This window comes from Carassius auratus, chromosome 16 (assembly GCF_003368295.1).
Source record: "Carassius auratus strain Wakin chromosome 16, ASM336829v1, whole genome shotgun sequence".
Classification (NCBI taxonomy): Eukaryota; Metazoa; Chordata; class Actinopteri; order Cypriniformes; family Cyprinidae; genus Carassius; species Carassius auratus.
The window spans coordinates 26421873-26436985 of record NC_039258.1 but is presented as its reverse complement, the minus strand read 5'-3'; the positions used below and the strand labels follow the sequence as shown (position 1 = coordinate 26436985).

General features: G+C 37.3%; 1 protein-coding gene across 2 annotated transcripts in view; it reads left to right on the top strand.

Moving 5' to 3' along the window:
* LOC113116636 (polypeptide N-acetylgalactosaminyltransferase 1) overlaps nucleotides 1-15113 on the top strand; it is a 90573-nt gene that overhangs the window by 33747 nt on the left and 41713 nt on the right. The window lies entirely within an intron of this gene.

Sequence of the window (15113 nt, the reverse complement as noted above, 5' to 3'; positions counted from 1 at the left end):
TTTGTTATGCATTTTTTTTAAAATCAAAATTTAGCAAATTTTCAGCTTAATTTTAAGTGACATGCCATCTTATTTTTTAAGTTATGGAAGTAATGCCTCAATGAAGGTCAGTCATCATTTAAATCTAACCTAACATCTGTAGGAAGTAATTATTTACACTTTTGTATGGATTTTCATGTTTTTAGATTTAAAGTGGAGCAAGAGCCATACAACTATAACCCCAAGCCCCAAGAAACCGTGATTTACAGTAAATTTATAACAGCTAAGGGGAGTTATAAATTCAGTGTAAACCACAACTTCTTGGGGCTTTTTATTAAACAGTTATTCCATATACGTAGTGAGGTTTCACAAAATAAAACGGCAAATAAAGTCTAACGATATTACAAAAAAAAACATTATTCTTCCACCAAATGTACTTGTTCAGAAACTGTTGTGGTTTCAACATAGTGGTTGCCGGGCAACACACAAATGAAAACAAAATCTGTTTGTAGAGTAATTTACAACGGCTTCGAGCGCGGCTCGACCAATCAAAATCAAGGACCGAAATATCCGTTTCATAAAATGTATTTGAATAAGGCATTCAAAGTAGCAAAATATAATAAAAAGGGAATGATAAAAAGGTTTCAGGTCTGTTTTAATGTGATCTTTACCTAACAAAAAGAAGCAAATGAAATCAAAAGGTTCCCTGAGTTGAACAAACACCAAAATGAAAAGTGTCTTTTTATTTTCAGCAGTTTGTTTATAATGTGAGTGTGTGTGTGTATAGCACTCCAGACTTTAAACAGACAGTAATGCATATTGATCTGGGTTACACCACAGAATGGCTGAATGATTGCAAATTGAAGTATTTAATTGTACTTGCTGTTGCTGCCAGGCTTTGCACTGATAATCAATTTGTGTTTGTTTTCTGCATTGGGTGCAGTTTTTGCATCACAGCTCCCTCCATCTCCGTCACCCCGTTTCTCGCTCTTTTGTGAGTGTTTGTGTGTGTGTAGCTTGTTAGCTGTGCTGGTTTGAAAGAGCCTGTGCTCGAGGCATGTAATCGTCTGTGAGAGGAAGAGGAAGTTGCAAACACAGGCTTGGGGGAAGCGCAGTCGTACCTCTGTCTGATTTCTACACCAAATTTGCCATTACAGTGTGTGGATGTTCTGCATCAAAATGAACCTCCCTCAGTTTCTTCGAGCAGTCGTTATTTCCCGTCAATCTTCTATTTTTTCATGACATTTTCTTTTTTTTTCTTTTCTTTTTTTTTAGCAGTTTTGAGAATAGGACCATGAAGCCTTAAGACATTCCTGTTCATTATATCCCTCAATTTCCAGCCCTTAGAGGCACACACACACACACACACACCTTCAGCACGTGGCTCAAATTGGTGAAATCGCCACTCACTGCCAGTTTCTGAAATTAGACTGGTACGTTATGCACTGTTGTTGCATTTTTGTAATACTGCAGATCTGTTGACTTATTAAAACATGGAAGCTGTTACAGTGTTATATGGTTGGTCCATCTCTATAAACACACATGGGATTCTTGGGAATCTCTTTAGTTACATCCTTCTCCTTTTTTACTTTCTCTCTGTCCGTCTTTACTCAAGTGCCGACTTGGGATGTGTGTTTATTTAAGGACATTCGATTTTCATATGTCAGGACAGAGGGGAATTTTTCATACTGTATATATATCACATTTGGTTATGGTTCTACACCCACACCCACACACACACACACACACCAGTGGTTGGTTAGCTAGCTTGCAGTCTGAAATGAATGTGTAAAGAAACTGTGGTGCTAAAATAACGGCAAGAAACACGTTTTTCTATTGAGCTGCACGCAAATAAACAAAACATACATAGCAACCGGTATCACCCAAACAAATGACTTTCATGAGACCAGTTTCATGAGATAGTTAATGAATCATTCAGAAAGTCACACAAACTCATGAGCTGTCGATTTGAATCAGTACAACGAGTCCGCAGCAGACTTACGTAACGGCAAGATATGATCACTGTTCATTTCGAAATCATACAAGGTTTGTGAGGCTTAAATCATCTTGATAATGTGTATTTAATGATTCACAGCGAATCATTATTTATTAAATAAAACCACTAAATTCAATTATTAAAAGAAATCATTATATCTATTCCGTAAGGATGGATCAAAGAAATGTTTCTTAAGCAGCAAATCAGCGTATTAGAATCATTTTTAATGGACCGTGTGACCCTGCAGACTGGAGTAATGGTTGATGAACATTTTATTTTGCCATTATAAGAAAAAAATGTATTTAAAAATGCATTAAAACAGAAAACAGGCATTTTAAATTGCAATAAATTTTCACTTATACAAATATAAATATGTATTTGTTAAATATACTGTATTTTGTGCCAATAAATGTACACTTTAAAAATAATATCATATTAGCAAATGTTTTCATTACTTAATCGAATTCATTTGTTTTCCATTTTTCATTATTAAATACAATATTCAACTAATCTGAAGTCAGTTTAATATAATTTAAGTTGAATTAACTTGAACAGTCAGTTTGATTATACTTTTAAGGCAGCAACTGAACTTCTATATTTAAATTGAAGTTGGTGGAATTTCTTTTCAACAAGATATTTCTTTCAAAAAAGTCAAGTAGAAGGTATGTATTAACATTACAGATCTCCAAATGCACCAGTTCTTTACACAGAAAACAGTGTTTGATTATTGCCGGAGCTCACTGACACATAGCTACATACTGTATACAATACAATAAAACACAAGTAGCGCTGAAGTGTTTTGTCGTGCTACAGCTCTTGTAAAAGCTACAGTATTTTTAAAAGCAGCTGAGCTACTGTCACACATTTATGCCCTGTCATTGTATGCAATAGCTGAACCACAAAATGCAAATATGAATAGCCGAGACAGATGCTTCAGACAGAAATGACTCCCACACACGGCTGATAGCAGAAGTTTTACACTGGCTTGAATGTCTCTATAGAGCAGGAGCTGGACGTGCTCTGCAGGAGTCATTAGGACACAGAAGCTCGCCATGATAACTGGTTTGGGTCTGGTTTAAACAGCCGCGATTCTTCTGCTGTCATTCACGGAGAGTTCATTATGCAGGAGCGTATCTCGCTTGTGTGTTAATTATGAAACGAAGTCTGGCAGCTCCATCTTGCTCGAAATTGGATTTTTTTCTTCTATGTTTTATGACACACACACATTACATAGTGATAAACCTCAAAATCTTCAAAAAATGTCAACACCTCTTCTGAATGCATGATGAATTGTCATTACAGGAAACAAACATTTCTCATTTCTCATTTCTGCACGATTTTAGCCCAGTTTTTGGCTCGCCGACAGGTTTTGAGAAATCACCGACAAATGCCCGAAATCACAGGCAAATCGGTGCTCATCCACGCACGTGACAATCATGCAGTGCTAATGAACAAAGATGCGATCTGAGAGAATCACCGACAAATCGCAGATGCCCGTGAGATATTTGGCATGCTAAATATCTGGACCTGTAAGCGATTCAAAATCAGGCTGTCTGAAAAGTGTTCTGACTGAAAACTACTTTGGTGATGACCGACAGCCAATGAGAGAGCAAGATACAGAGCACCGGGGAGTTTGGGGAGGAGATATAGACCACAGTATCAGCAAACATGATATAAGAACACACAATCCTTGTTCCTCGCATCCCCCAACCATTTCCTCCTCCATAATCTTCTTCTCTTTTTCTTGTTTTCGCTGCAAATCAGCGCACAGGCAATTCTTACTACAAGCTTTTTGCGGGCTACCATTTTTAATAATAATCACATTCTCACGTGAGAACTCCAGTCTTGCACGCGTGATATCGCGTTGTTTTCTTGTCACATCTTGCATGTGTTGGGTTGTGAAAAGTAGTTGTCAACGATCCTTCCTATTGTAAAGTCATGCAGTTTGGAACCTTCTGTCGCCGATCCATCGTGCAGTGTGAACACAGCAGTGACTGAATGCTGACAAATATAGTCATGCAGTGTGAAAAGAACAGTGACCCGACTACTTTGAAAAATCTTGCAGTCTGAACTTGGCTTTATGCTCACCAAGGTTGCATTTATTTGATAAAAAACAAACAAACAAACAGTAAAACAGTAATATTATAAAATATATTATTACAATTTAAAATAATTGTATATTTTAAAATGTAATTTATTTACATTTAGCAGACACTTTTATCCAAAGTGACTTACAGTGCATTCAGGGTTTATATTTTTTACTAGTATGTGTTTTCCCTGGGAATCGAACCCACAACCTTTTGCACTACTAGCACAATGCTCTACCACTAAGCAATAGGATCAACGGTTATGCTCTTGTTTGAATTTACTGTACTGTTGATACAGTGAATGTGTCCTTCCTGAACAAAAGTATACATTTCTTTATACATTGCTTCATACATATGTAATATATTAGTTTCAATTTATTTACAATGTATTTTATAGCTACAATTTTGGTGCAAGCTAATTTCGACTTTTGTCATTCTTTTGTCATCTATTTACATAAATCCATTCATCCCTGATTATGCAAAATTATTGTTTGAAGTGCTAAAGGTTTGGGATGTAGTGATGTTGTGTTTTTGTTGCTGTGTAGCGCTTCAAGAGGAACTGTATGTAGGAGATATGGTTTAGCAAATCTACTTATAACGGTTACAAAAAAAATTGATGAAAGGTGAAAAGACATGGTTTTCATAAAAAAGTGACTAGATTAATGAATTGAATTCATTATGTTTGATCAGATAATATTGACAACTTTACTTTTTATCAAGTGATGAATGAATGCATCAGTAGTGTCTTTCTTGAGACACATACCAAATGTAATTCCTCAATCTTCAATATTGATGTTTCTAGAAAAAAACACTGAAATTAGGGGCTGGCAGGGACTCAATTGATCAACACTAGCTTTTCACAATAAGCTTTTGTATTTATTTCAAATCCTGTTAAAGTCAGTTAACCATGTGACACAATCAGCATGTTCTGATGTCCCTGACCTTCCCCTACCAGACGGCTTTTGTTCCTCTGAAAGATACCAAAAAGGAAGTGAAATGCACCAGTTGTGTGTGTCATGTACCCTTCGACAGTCTGCCACTGCACTACTACATGCAAAGCCACAAACAATGAAGTGTTAGCTGTGAGTTTTTAAACCCTAAATTCGAAAAATCCCCCAGTGCAAACTAGGATGTGCGAAGTGCGCACTTTGCAGCAGGAAAGGTCCTTTTGAGTGTTAGCGCTAATTGTATTTAGTGTGTTAAATGCCAAGGTATTTAGTACAGGATTGACACTGAGGGAGTTTCTTGCCAAGGCTGTGTGTATAAGATAGTTTAATGATTTTCTATCCAGTTAAAAGAACATTTAACATTTGAATAAAACTTGATACACAATTTCAAAAACACATCTGCATGTGCACATCAACAAACATTTATAAAATTGCCAAGACTAAATCCGAGAATACACAGCCCTTCAATAGACAGGCTAAATATGTACACTATTTTCATAGACCTGCATATTATGCAAAATAGCAGAATCATTGCTCACAGCAGGCGATTCTAAGTCCCTATTATTGCCTTGGAATTTATTGTTATGATTGACGCAACTTCTCAGAGAGAGTTCACCACACTGGAAGTCTAAGCACACTAAAGCACAACACACAGTCGGCAGGTTAAAATCCTCTCTGAGAAGAAGCATGTCTGAAGAAATATTAAAGCTAAAGTAAAAAATTTTAACGAATCAAGGAACAAACAAACAAACTAGTCCTTCATCTCTACCCTAGTTTTGGCCCTTTTTATTGAAAACAGCATTGTAATCATGTGATCTTGTGATATGATCCCTCAGTGTGCATGATGCATATTTAACCTGAACTGACAAGCAAACCAATTGAAAAAGACGTGAATCACATCACACATGGATCATATGCACACTTCAGTCAGACCAAAATAGAGCTGCTTCTAATGTCTGCCCAGGGCGTTTGCCACTGCATGCACGCTGTTCTTCAGTGCGGCGTGGATGTGCGCTCCTGCGGTTTGCACGCATGTTAGTTGAGCTGAAATCTGATAAAGCACAGCTCGTTCGATTTTTATGACCCATCCGTACTGTAATGCCATCAGCCTTGTAATTCATTTATCTAGCTGCTGTTTGGGATGGACTAATCTAATATGCATAATTCAATGTCATGCTGAAGTCAAGACCTGCACAAACGTGCAAATGGACTCTTGACCGTAGTAAGCGTAGATGCCATATTGAATTTTTTTCACAAATGCAAGAATATGTGGTTGTGATGGACAGATGTGCAGTCCATTCAATAGGTTGTCATTTCTGTCAGGATCACTATTGTCAAAGATGACTGACAGTTTGGATTGGCGGTATGGTTCCGTTCTGGGCAACAACTCCCTGCACATCCATGCAGCCTGGCATGGGTAGAAGCAGGGAGAGCAGCAGTAAACCCCAGGGCAAAAGGAACAGAACCAACATGAATGTATTGCAGATACCATAAAGGTTAAAAATTTTATGTAACATTTAAGAAATTATTCTGATTCTAAGAGCATCAGAAGGCTGAATCCTGACTGACAAGAGGAGTTGGGGATGGAGGTGGTAATTAGCCACTGAGCAATTTCAAAAGCTACTGATAATACTGAAGGACCTTATATAGGAGAGCTGTGATAGATGTCGCATTCCTGTGTAGACGTGGATCATCTGAGAGTCCTCTGATGTGAGCTTGACTAACGCCACCTGTCAGAACTGATGATATGTTTGATCGTTTTTCTTTTATTTTGACTGAGAACCTATTTTTGATTTTTATTAAGATAGGGGTGTCACGATTCACCAAATCCTCGATTCGATTGCATTTTCGATTCTAAGCTCAAGGTTCGATTCGATTCTCGATTTTTACATTTATTCTTTTTAAAGCACAGATTGTCATTTTTCAAACTAGACTTTTATGCAATATAATATCTGACCTTTGTTTGCAATGTACCACACTACATTGTCAAATTTAAAACTTTTATTAAGAACATAATGTAACAATAGCTTATATCTTTAGTCAATTGAAAACTTTAAATAAACTGCCATCCAGTTTCTCTTTTGTAAGTGCAGTCTTCACAAAAGATGACATTCAAGTTCACAACAAAACAAACAAAAACACTAAAAAATGACTAAACTAACCTTCAAATATTACGATGTATCTATTTAAAAGATTAAAGATAAACACTTGTTAAACACTTCACTGTCATTCATTTAGATTTATATATATATATATATATATATATATATATATATATATATATACACACACACACACACACATGTATGTGCGTGTGTGTGTGTGTGCATCATTACAGTCTGTAAAATATGTGTATCTCTTATTACAAGACTGCAATCACTCGCAATCAGAAGAATTCCAGTTAATCAAGTATCTACAAAAGATCTACTCTATAAACAATGCATTAAATTGCATTAAAGACAAAAATAAATTAAACAAGCAAAAGAAATGATTACTCACATGTATCTGGTCCACTGATGAAGTCATGGGTCAAGTCAAGTTAATTATTAATCATTTTCTAACAGGCGTCGAATACTGACTTTAGGAAAAGGGGAATAACCAATGACATTTAAGATAACAACTAAAACAGCAAGCCCCGCCCCACGACTGACAAAAATAAAATTGTTCGCGCGAGCAGAGGTGACTCACCTCAGGTGAGATGATAGAGCGCGAGGATGTGGGGAATGAGCATGCGCGCGCGAGGGCTTGTATTGCGCGCGAGGGCTTGTATTGCGCGCAGAGTACATGTCACGCGTGTGCGAGAGTTTGAAATGAGCTCGCGGGCTCCCGTTTCTTCGCATCCGATTCAGTTTTCCTCTCGTGGAAGCCATATAGCGCGCGCGCCAGCATCAGTTGTATGCTCGGTTATTTTTGTCATTGATTTGCCGTCATACAACATGGGGGCGTGGCAGCATCGACGATTCCATTTTTTTAATTCGAAGTTTGAGACTGTGACTTAATTTCGATCGATTTCGATATAAAATCGAAATCGTGACACCCCTATGTTAAGATATATTTACAATATATATGTATTTTGTAGAGAGAAAGAAACGGAGAAAGATTCATTTGCAATTAATTAATTAAAAGGGATCAATTGGCATGCAATTTATTAGGGGTGCACCGATCAAGATCGGCCGATCATTAATGCGCATCGCGTCAGTAAAGCCGGTTCTCTAATCAGCGGTAAATAGCATCAGGTGCGTGATTTCACATAGAGCAGCTGTTACTACACGGAGCCGTTGTTAACTGAGAAGCTGCGCAAATCCACGTTCATTTTCAGCATTTATTTGCGCAGCTAGTCAGTTAACAGTGGCTCTGTGAAGTAATACATAGCTGCTCTATGTGAAATCATGCACCTGATGGAATATACTGCTGATTAGAGAACCGGCTTTACTGACGCGATGCGCATTAATAATCGGCCGATCTCGATCGGTGCATCCTACAATTTATATCTGTATGCCTCTATATTTCTGTTTGTCTGTCTGTTAGTCAAACTATCGTGCTTGCCATCTGTCCTTCTATCTATTTCTCTTTTCATCTTTCTGTCAGTCTCTCCAACTACCTGTCTTTCTTTCATTCTTTCCATCTGTCTTCCTTTCTTCTGTCTGTCCTGTGTTCGTCTGTTGTTCTATCTATTGCTATTTCCACTTGTCTGTTGTTCTATCATTCTTTCTTTCTGTCTGTCATTTTTTCTATTGCTCTTCTGTTGTTTTGCTTCCTGTCTGTCTTTCAATCTTTCTCTCTGTCTCCATCTGTCAGTCTTTCTATTGTTCTTTCTGTCTGTTGATTTGTCGTTCTTTCTGTCTTTCTCTTTCTTTGTCTTTCTTTCTATCTTTCTTTCATCCGTCTCTCTGTCGGTCTATGTTTGTTGTCGTTCTTTTTGTTGTTCTGCCTTTCATTCTTTCCATCTGTTTGTTGTTCTTCCTGATATTTCTGTCTCTGTTTGGTATTCTCTCATCATTCTTTCTGTCTGTCAGTCTGTTGTTCTTTCTGTCATTCTGTCAGTTTTTTTTGTGTGTGTAATTTGATATCAAAAGTGCATGATGGGAGATATAGGTGCTATCACAGATATCGTAATCTCACTTGACATCTTCTCTTTTCTCTAATGTGCTAGTTTGTGTCTGAAATAAGATAACTTTACTGAAACATTTTGAATGGGAGATAACGGAGGTGGAGGCGTACGGATAAAGATGGAGGGACTGTGAATAGGAAGAAGGAGATGCTGTAGGGGTTTAATTTGCTTTTCTCTAACAGACGGCAACAGCCAAAGAAAGTTAATTACCCTCCCATCTCACATCTCGACATGTGTGTGTGTGTGATGCGACCAGGGGTGCATGCGGGTTTCTGCGCCCATCTGTTTTCCTGCCAGCCAGAGCTGTTAAGAGCCTCTCTGCTTTAGCATGCGACTGTTCTCGCTTTTTCACTCGTTCTCTTCCTGTGTCCCTTTCTTTCCCCCACATGTCTGTCTGTTTCTCTCATGTTTCATGTTGTGGATTTGTTCGTGTGACCGTAGGCTAACTCCTGTTTGTGTGTGGTGTGTTGAACAGGAATCCTCCCCCCCTCTGTATGTGACACACAGGTGGTGTGCCTGTCCATATGTCTCAGTATCAGATAACAGCATGAATATTACATGACGTGAAAACACGGTAAGAATCCCTTGCAGGAAGTAACACAGGAAGTGAAACTCAGAAACTTAAAAGAACAATCACAGACCCGCTCTGGTATTTGCTGAGTGTGTTGTGTGTGTGTATACCTTGCAGGTGCAATACTTGCATTAAACAAGTAATGTTATACTCTTCAGCCCTAATCAAATAATTGCTTTACATAGGGACATACTGTCATGTCAGCAGTAAAAAAAAGATTTTATTACTGTCTGAATCGATAATGTGTGTCAAGTCAAAGTCCTTTGCTGAATTTAGCTTTTTCTTTTAAATTTGAAAAGACCAGTGTCATGTGGTTCTTTTCATTCCTGTCCGAATTGTCATTTGTTAAAGGTGCAGTAAGAGATTTCTGAGAAATTCTGCTGATCATTCTGTCATTATTTACTCATACTCGTGTCTTTCCAAACCCCTATGACTTTCGTTCATCTTCAGAAAACAAAATAAGATATTTTTAATGAAATACGAGAGTTATCTGACTCCCGCATAGACAGCGATGGCATTGGTAAGGAGGGATACCAACTTGATTTGGTTGTTGATTTTGATTATTATTCCACTATAATAATATTGCATATGATGTTTTTTTAATAATAATGCTTTTAATTATTAATGTCAAAATAATAAAAATAACAGGCCTACTACTAATAATAATTACAGAAAAAAAAAAAAAAAAAATTTTTAAAGTGTTTTTTTGTGTGGAAACTAATGTAATTTTTGGGAATAAGTATTGCGCAGGGGGGTTGTGTCTCTCCCACAAAACAGCCAAACTCTTCTGTGTATCTTACTGGATGAAACACAAACTGACAGTTGTATTTAGCTGCAGTGTGTGTGTTGTGTGATAAAATTGCATCACTATATCCTCACATGACACAGTGTCCAGTCACATAGGCTATGACACAATGCTAAGTCATGCTAAGCTTCTTTTTTTACATGCGTCATGCTGGGAAACAATTACCGTCAATGCTTAAAAGACAATGGTATTTGTCCAAGGAAGTGTGTTTTGCACATAAGGGGGAATGGGACAACAGGATTGTGCGTAAGAGATGGTGAAGAGAGAGATTTTATTCAAACTGTTTTGTACAGTTTATAAAGTAAAGTATGTTGTTTGCTTTTTTTTAGAGTGACATTTTGTAATGCTTGGTATTTTTTTTTTTTTTATCTAGGCTTTTTGTTTGCTCCCACAATGTGAAAAACATTAGGCATTGCTACTGTGATCCAGTCACACAATTGAATGAAAAATTTCCCATGAATTATTCCATTGGAATTACTAATTTCTCTCTCCAAATCCTCATGTGTGTCTTTCCCACAGTCTGTTTTTGTGGGTTGCTTTAAAATTACATTTTCTCCCCTGTTCTTCATTTATAATCCTTATTAGGATCCTTTGGCGTGTTCGATGTTTCTAAAATGGAGAAACCCCATTAGACAAGTATTTTACTCAGAGAGCAGACTGAAAAGTGTGTTTGTGTGTGTGTGTGTGTGTGTGTGTGTGTGTGCATGTGAGGCAATTATTCTTGTATGTCCTGAACATGTGCACAACTGCTTCATTTTTTAACCTGTCATAGTGCACTTTGAATTATTAATGTTTTTAAATCTGCAAATGGCAGAAAATTCTCATTTAACGCAGTGCAGCCTCTTGTTGCTGTAACCTTATGCATTGTTTGACGCATTGGCGAAAAGTCTGAAACACATCACAGCCTTTTCTAGTTAAGAACTAACCACTTTCAAAGGAATGATCATATCCATCATATACAGTGCAAACGCTGAAAAAAAGGTGTAAGATTTCTCTCAAAAATTGCTTGTAAATTTTACAATTACAAAGAAACTGCAAGTAATATTTTAAAGTAGAAAGACTGAAGTAAAATGTCTAGTCAAATGTTCTCTATTAATCTTTTACAACTTAAAAAAAAAAAAGATTAATTTTTTTACAGTGTACTTCATCCTCGAAAGGCCTCAGAGCACAAGAGTATGACACACCTTCATTTCCTTTATCGAATACTGTAACCTCATAGGGCTTGTGCTGAGCATTACACACTGCACACACACATACCTCCACCAGAGGAGAGTGTATATCTGTCATATCTATATTCCAAGTCACTCACATAAGCAGCATTCATATTTTCATCCTGTTGTGTAACCCGTCCTGTCCTCTTAGGTTTCTAGATGACATAAACACTCCCATTCAGACTATGTTTGTGTTTGTGATGTCAGACTTTTGCCATTTTGAGCCGATGCACAAGGGATATGTGTGTCTGTTTTCATCTCTCAGGCCTGTGCTCACTCAGGTGTGTGTGTGTGTGTGTTGTCACGGTGATGAATGCCTGGCACAGCTGGCGTGGGCAGGGGCCTTTGGTGATGCCACTGTGATGGACGAGGGCCACCAGAACAGTGGCATAACCGCTGTGCCAGTCATAACCTTGAGCCCAACACACACACTCTCTGTGACTGCTGGTGGGACCTCCTCAGAGACATCAGATGCCAGAGGTTTTTGGCAAGCCTTTCACTGCATTTGCACCATACTGCTCCGTTCTGTTTGACATTCAGTTTTATGTCATTTAAATATCTCTTAATAATCGCACCTGCATATATTGGCACATAGACATTGACAATCGGACGTAATTACTCTCATGCTCCTACTGCAGTAGATGTATCGTATACATCATTCTCAGGAAACTGTGTGGTTTAAGATTAATTTAATTATTTTATTTAATTATGTGTGTCTGTGTATATATATATATATATATATATATATATATATATATATATACTTAAGGCTGATGATGCACAAGGCATCTTTTTTAGCAGTTTTTCTTGGACAATCTTTGGAGGTTACAAATTGGATATTTTAGATCAGTCATGGGCCCTGTGTCTCACCTAGTTGCTCGTTGATGGCAACATTGCTCGAAAAGTTGCCACCTGTATCGGGTCATCGCACACTGAGTTCCTCCAAATTTTCGCACATTAAAAAATAAATACGACCTCACGTGACAATCACGTTTACACGCTGCCTCCAAAATATTCATCCATCATAAAAAAATGTTTGGATCATGTAAATTTTTTTCAGTTTTTCGCATCTGTAGCAAGCATTTTGAGAGGTGTTTTGACAGTTCAGAGCCACCGTAAAAGCAAACGCCAACATCTAGAATGGCGATTTGTCAAGTTCATCCACTTTGTCTCGTGGCACAAAGCTCTGTAGATCCTTGCACACTGGGTTCACAGAAATTGGTGGTCTTCTTTTTAATATGTGGCTCTAGTATCGCTAGCAAAAGCATCAGACTGAGCCACTGTCATCCTGAAGTAAACTTTGAATTGCCGGGATAATCCCGCTGCTCCTGAGGGAGAACTCTCTGTCCTCTATATCTCAGGATTAGATGGACCGAAGATTTCCTTTTTTCTTCTTTTAAAAAGCGAGAGACAACGGATTGGAAACATTGTAAAAAATAAGAAATGGTTCTTAAGTGCCATATCAGCATATTAAAATGATTTATGAAGGAGGTGCAGTTTTGCCATCACAAGACTAGATTACTTTTACAAACATGTTAAAATAGAAAATCATAATTTTGTATTGTAATGAATGATATTTCACAATAAAAGGCAGCCTTGGTGAGCATAAGAGACACATATAAAAATAATATATATATATATATATATTTCGCCAGTGTTTTTATAGCCTTTTAAATTAGCAATAGCAACTTCTTGTTAAGAAATGTTTGGTTGTATTAAAGATTTTTTTATTGTTTATTGCTTATTATAAATGTAATGTTAAAAAAGGAGTGATGTAAATTGAATTATATTCCAATGAAAAAGTAAAAAGTCTTTTAATATATTTATTTATATTATTCATTTTGATGTATTATTCATCTTTAATCTAAAACAAAAAAGTCCACTATGCTGTTAAATACACAAATGGTGCTGTTTCTTAAAAATGTTTTTGAAATATGGTGAATCATATAAAAGTGTGTTACTCTAGCATGGGATGGGATGACTGTGGCCTGTGTTTCTTTTTGTCTTTTGATGGCATGCTATTCCCTTCTAAAAAGGCTTCCCTTCCCTTCTTTCCCTTATGCTAAGCACAAAGAGACACACACAAACACACTTCAAAGAACTCTATAGGTACAGTTGGACAGGGACGATGACAGAAGTTTGGTAAGGCTTTCTAGAAAGAGAGACACAGAGGATAGGCTTCAGGTTTGTTTTTCTCAACTGTAGCGTGCTGGGCAGCCTCCTGCTCAAAAAGCCTGTTATGGACTGGAATACATAAACTTTTTTACAAACATGCAAGACGTTCATTCTTCTGGGGATGACAAAAGAAGATATTTAGAAAATGCCAGTGGTTTTTCTGTTCATTCAATGTTCAGTGTGTATTTTTAAAGCCAAATGACATCCATTTTATAGACAAAAACATTGGAAACCTTCTTCAAATTATACAGATTTGCAATGACATTCATTTTTGGGTGAACTATACCTTAATGGAACCATAGGATGTCACATAAAGAATTTTTTTCCTGAGTCTGCTTTAATACTTTTGGATCTATAGTTTTATCACCTACTTTAACCAACACATTTACTCACTGGGCTCTGGGTGAATGAAGTATTTGTAGTGAAGGATTATGTTCTACAAATTGAGTTTGAATTTTTAGGGCTTGTCTGATTTCATAGCGATTCACTGGAGCCTCAGCGTGTGATCCGTGATGCAGTGTAATTACGTTATAATGACCTCTCCTTTATCAAAGCGTATTACGCGCTGCTCACCTCCCATAGGAACATCATCCTTCCTTCCCTTTCATGTCTTCCTCATCTCTCCTCTTTTCTCATTGCATTCCTAGTTGGCTAATAAAAGATTCATTTCCAGTTCATTAATGAAGGCAGATGGCTGGATTAAAGAAAGCCTGTTAAAGAATGGAATTTTCACCCTCCGTTAGGTCAGTGGTCAAATCTGAGGTTCTGTTTGAGCAGTTTTTGGAATAATCACCCCACATCATCTGCTAATGTGGTATAGTGAGACTACCAGAGTTAAGTGTCCTGTTAGTATTCACCTTTCATTGCTTGAGATGTTTGCCCTTTACAGAGGTCAGGGAAAATCACGGAAAATGCGATTTGATATAAAAAAAACTTGATGTACTATGGAGAAATACTCGTGTTCACAATGCAGAGTTTATCAGTCAGTCCGCCAAGACCTTTTATGGAAATTAAACATCGCAAAACTGAAGTTGAGCCACTGATGTTACACGGACTGTTTTACCGATGTATTTACTACGTTTCTGGACCTGGGAACATTATAGTTATGTTGCTGTCTATGAAGGTTCAGATAGCGCTCCGATTTCATCAAAAATATCTTAATTTGCGCTCCAAAGATGAACGAAGGTCTTACAGGTTTGGAATGACGTAAGGGTGAGTAATTAATGACAGA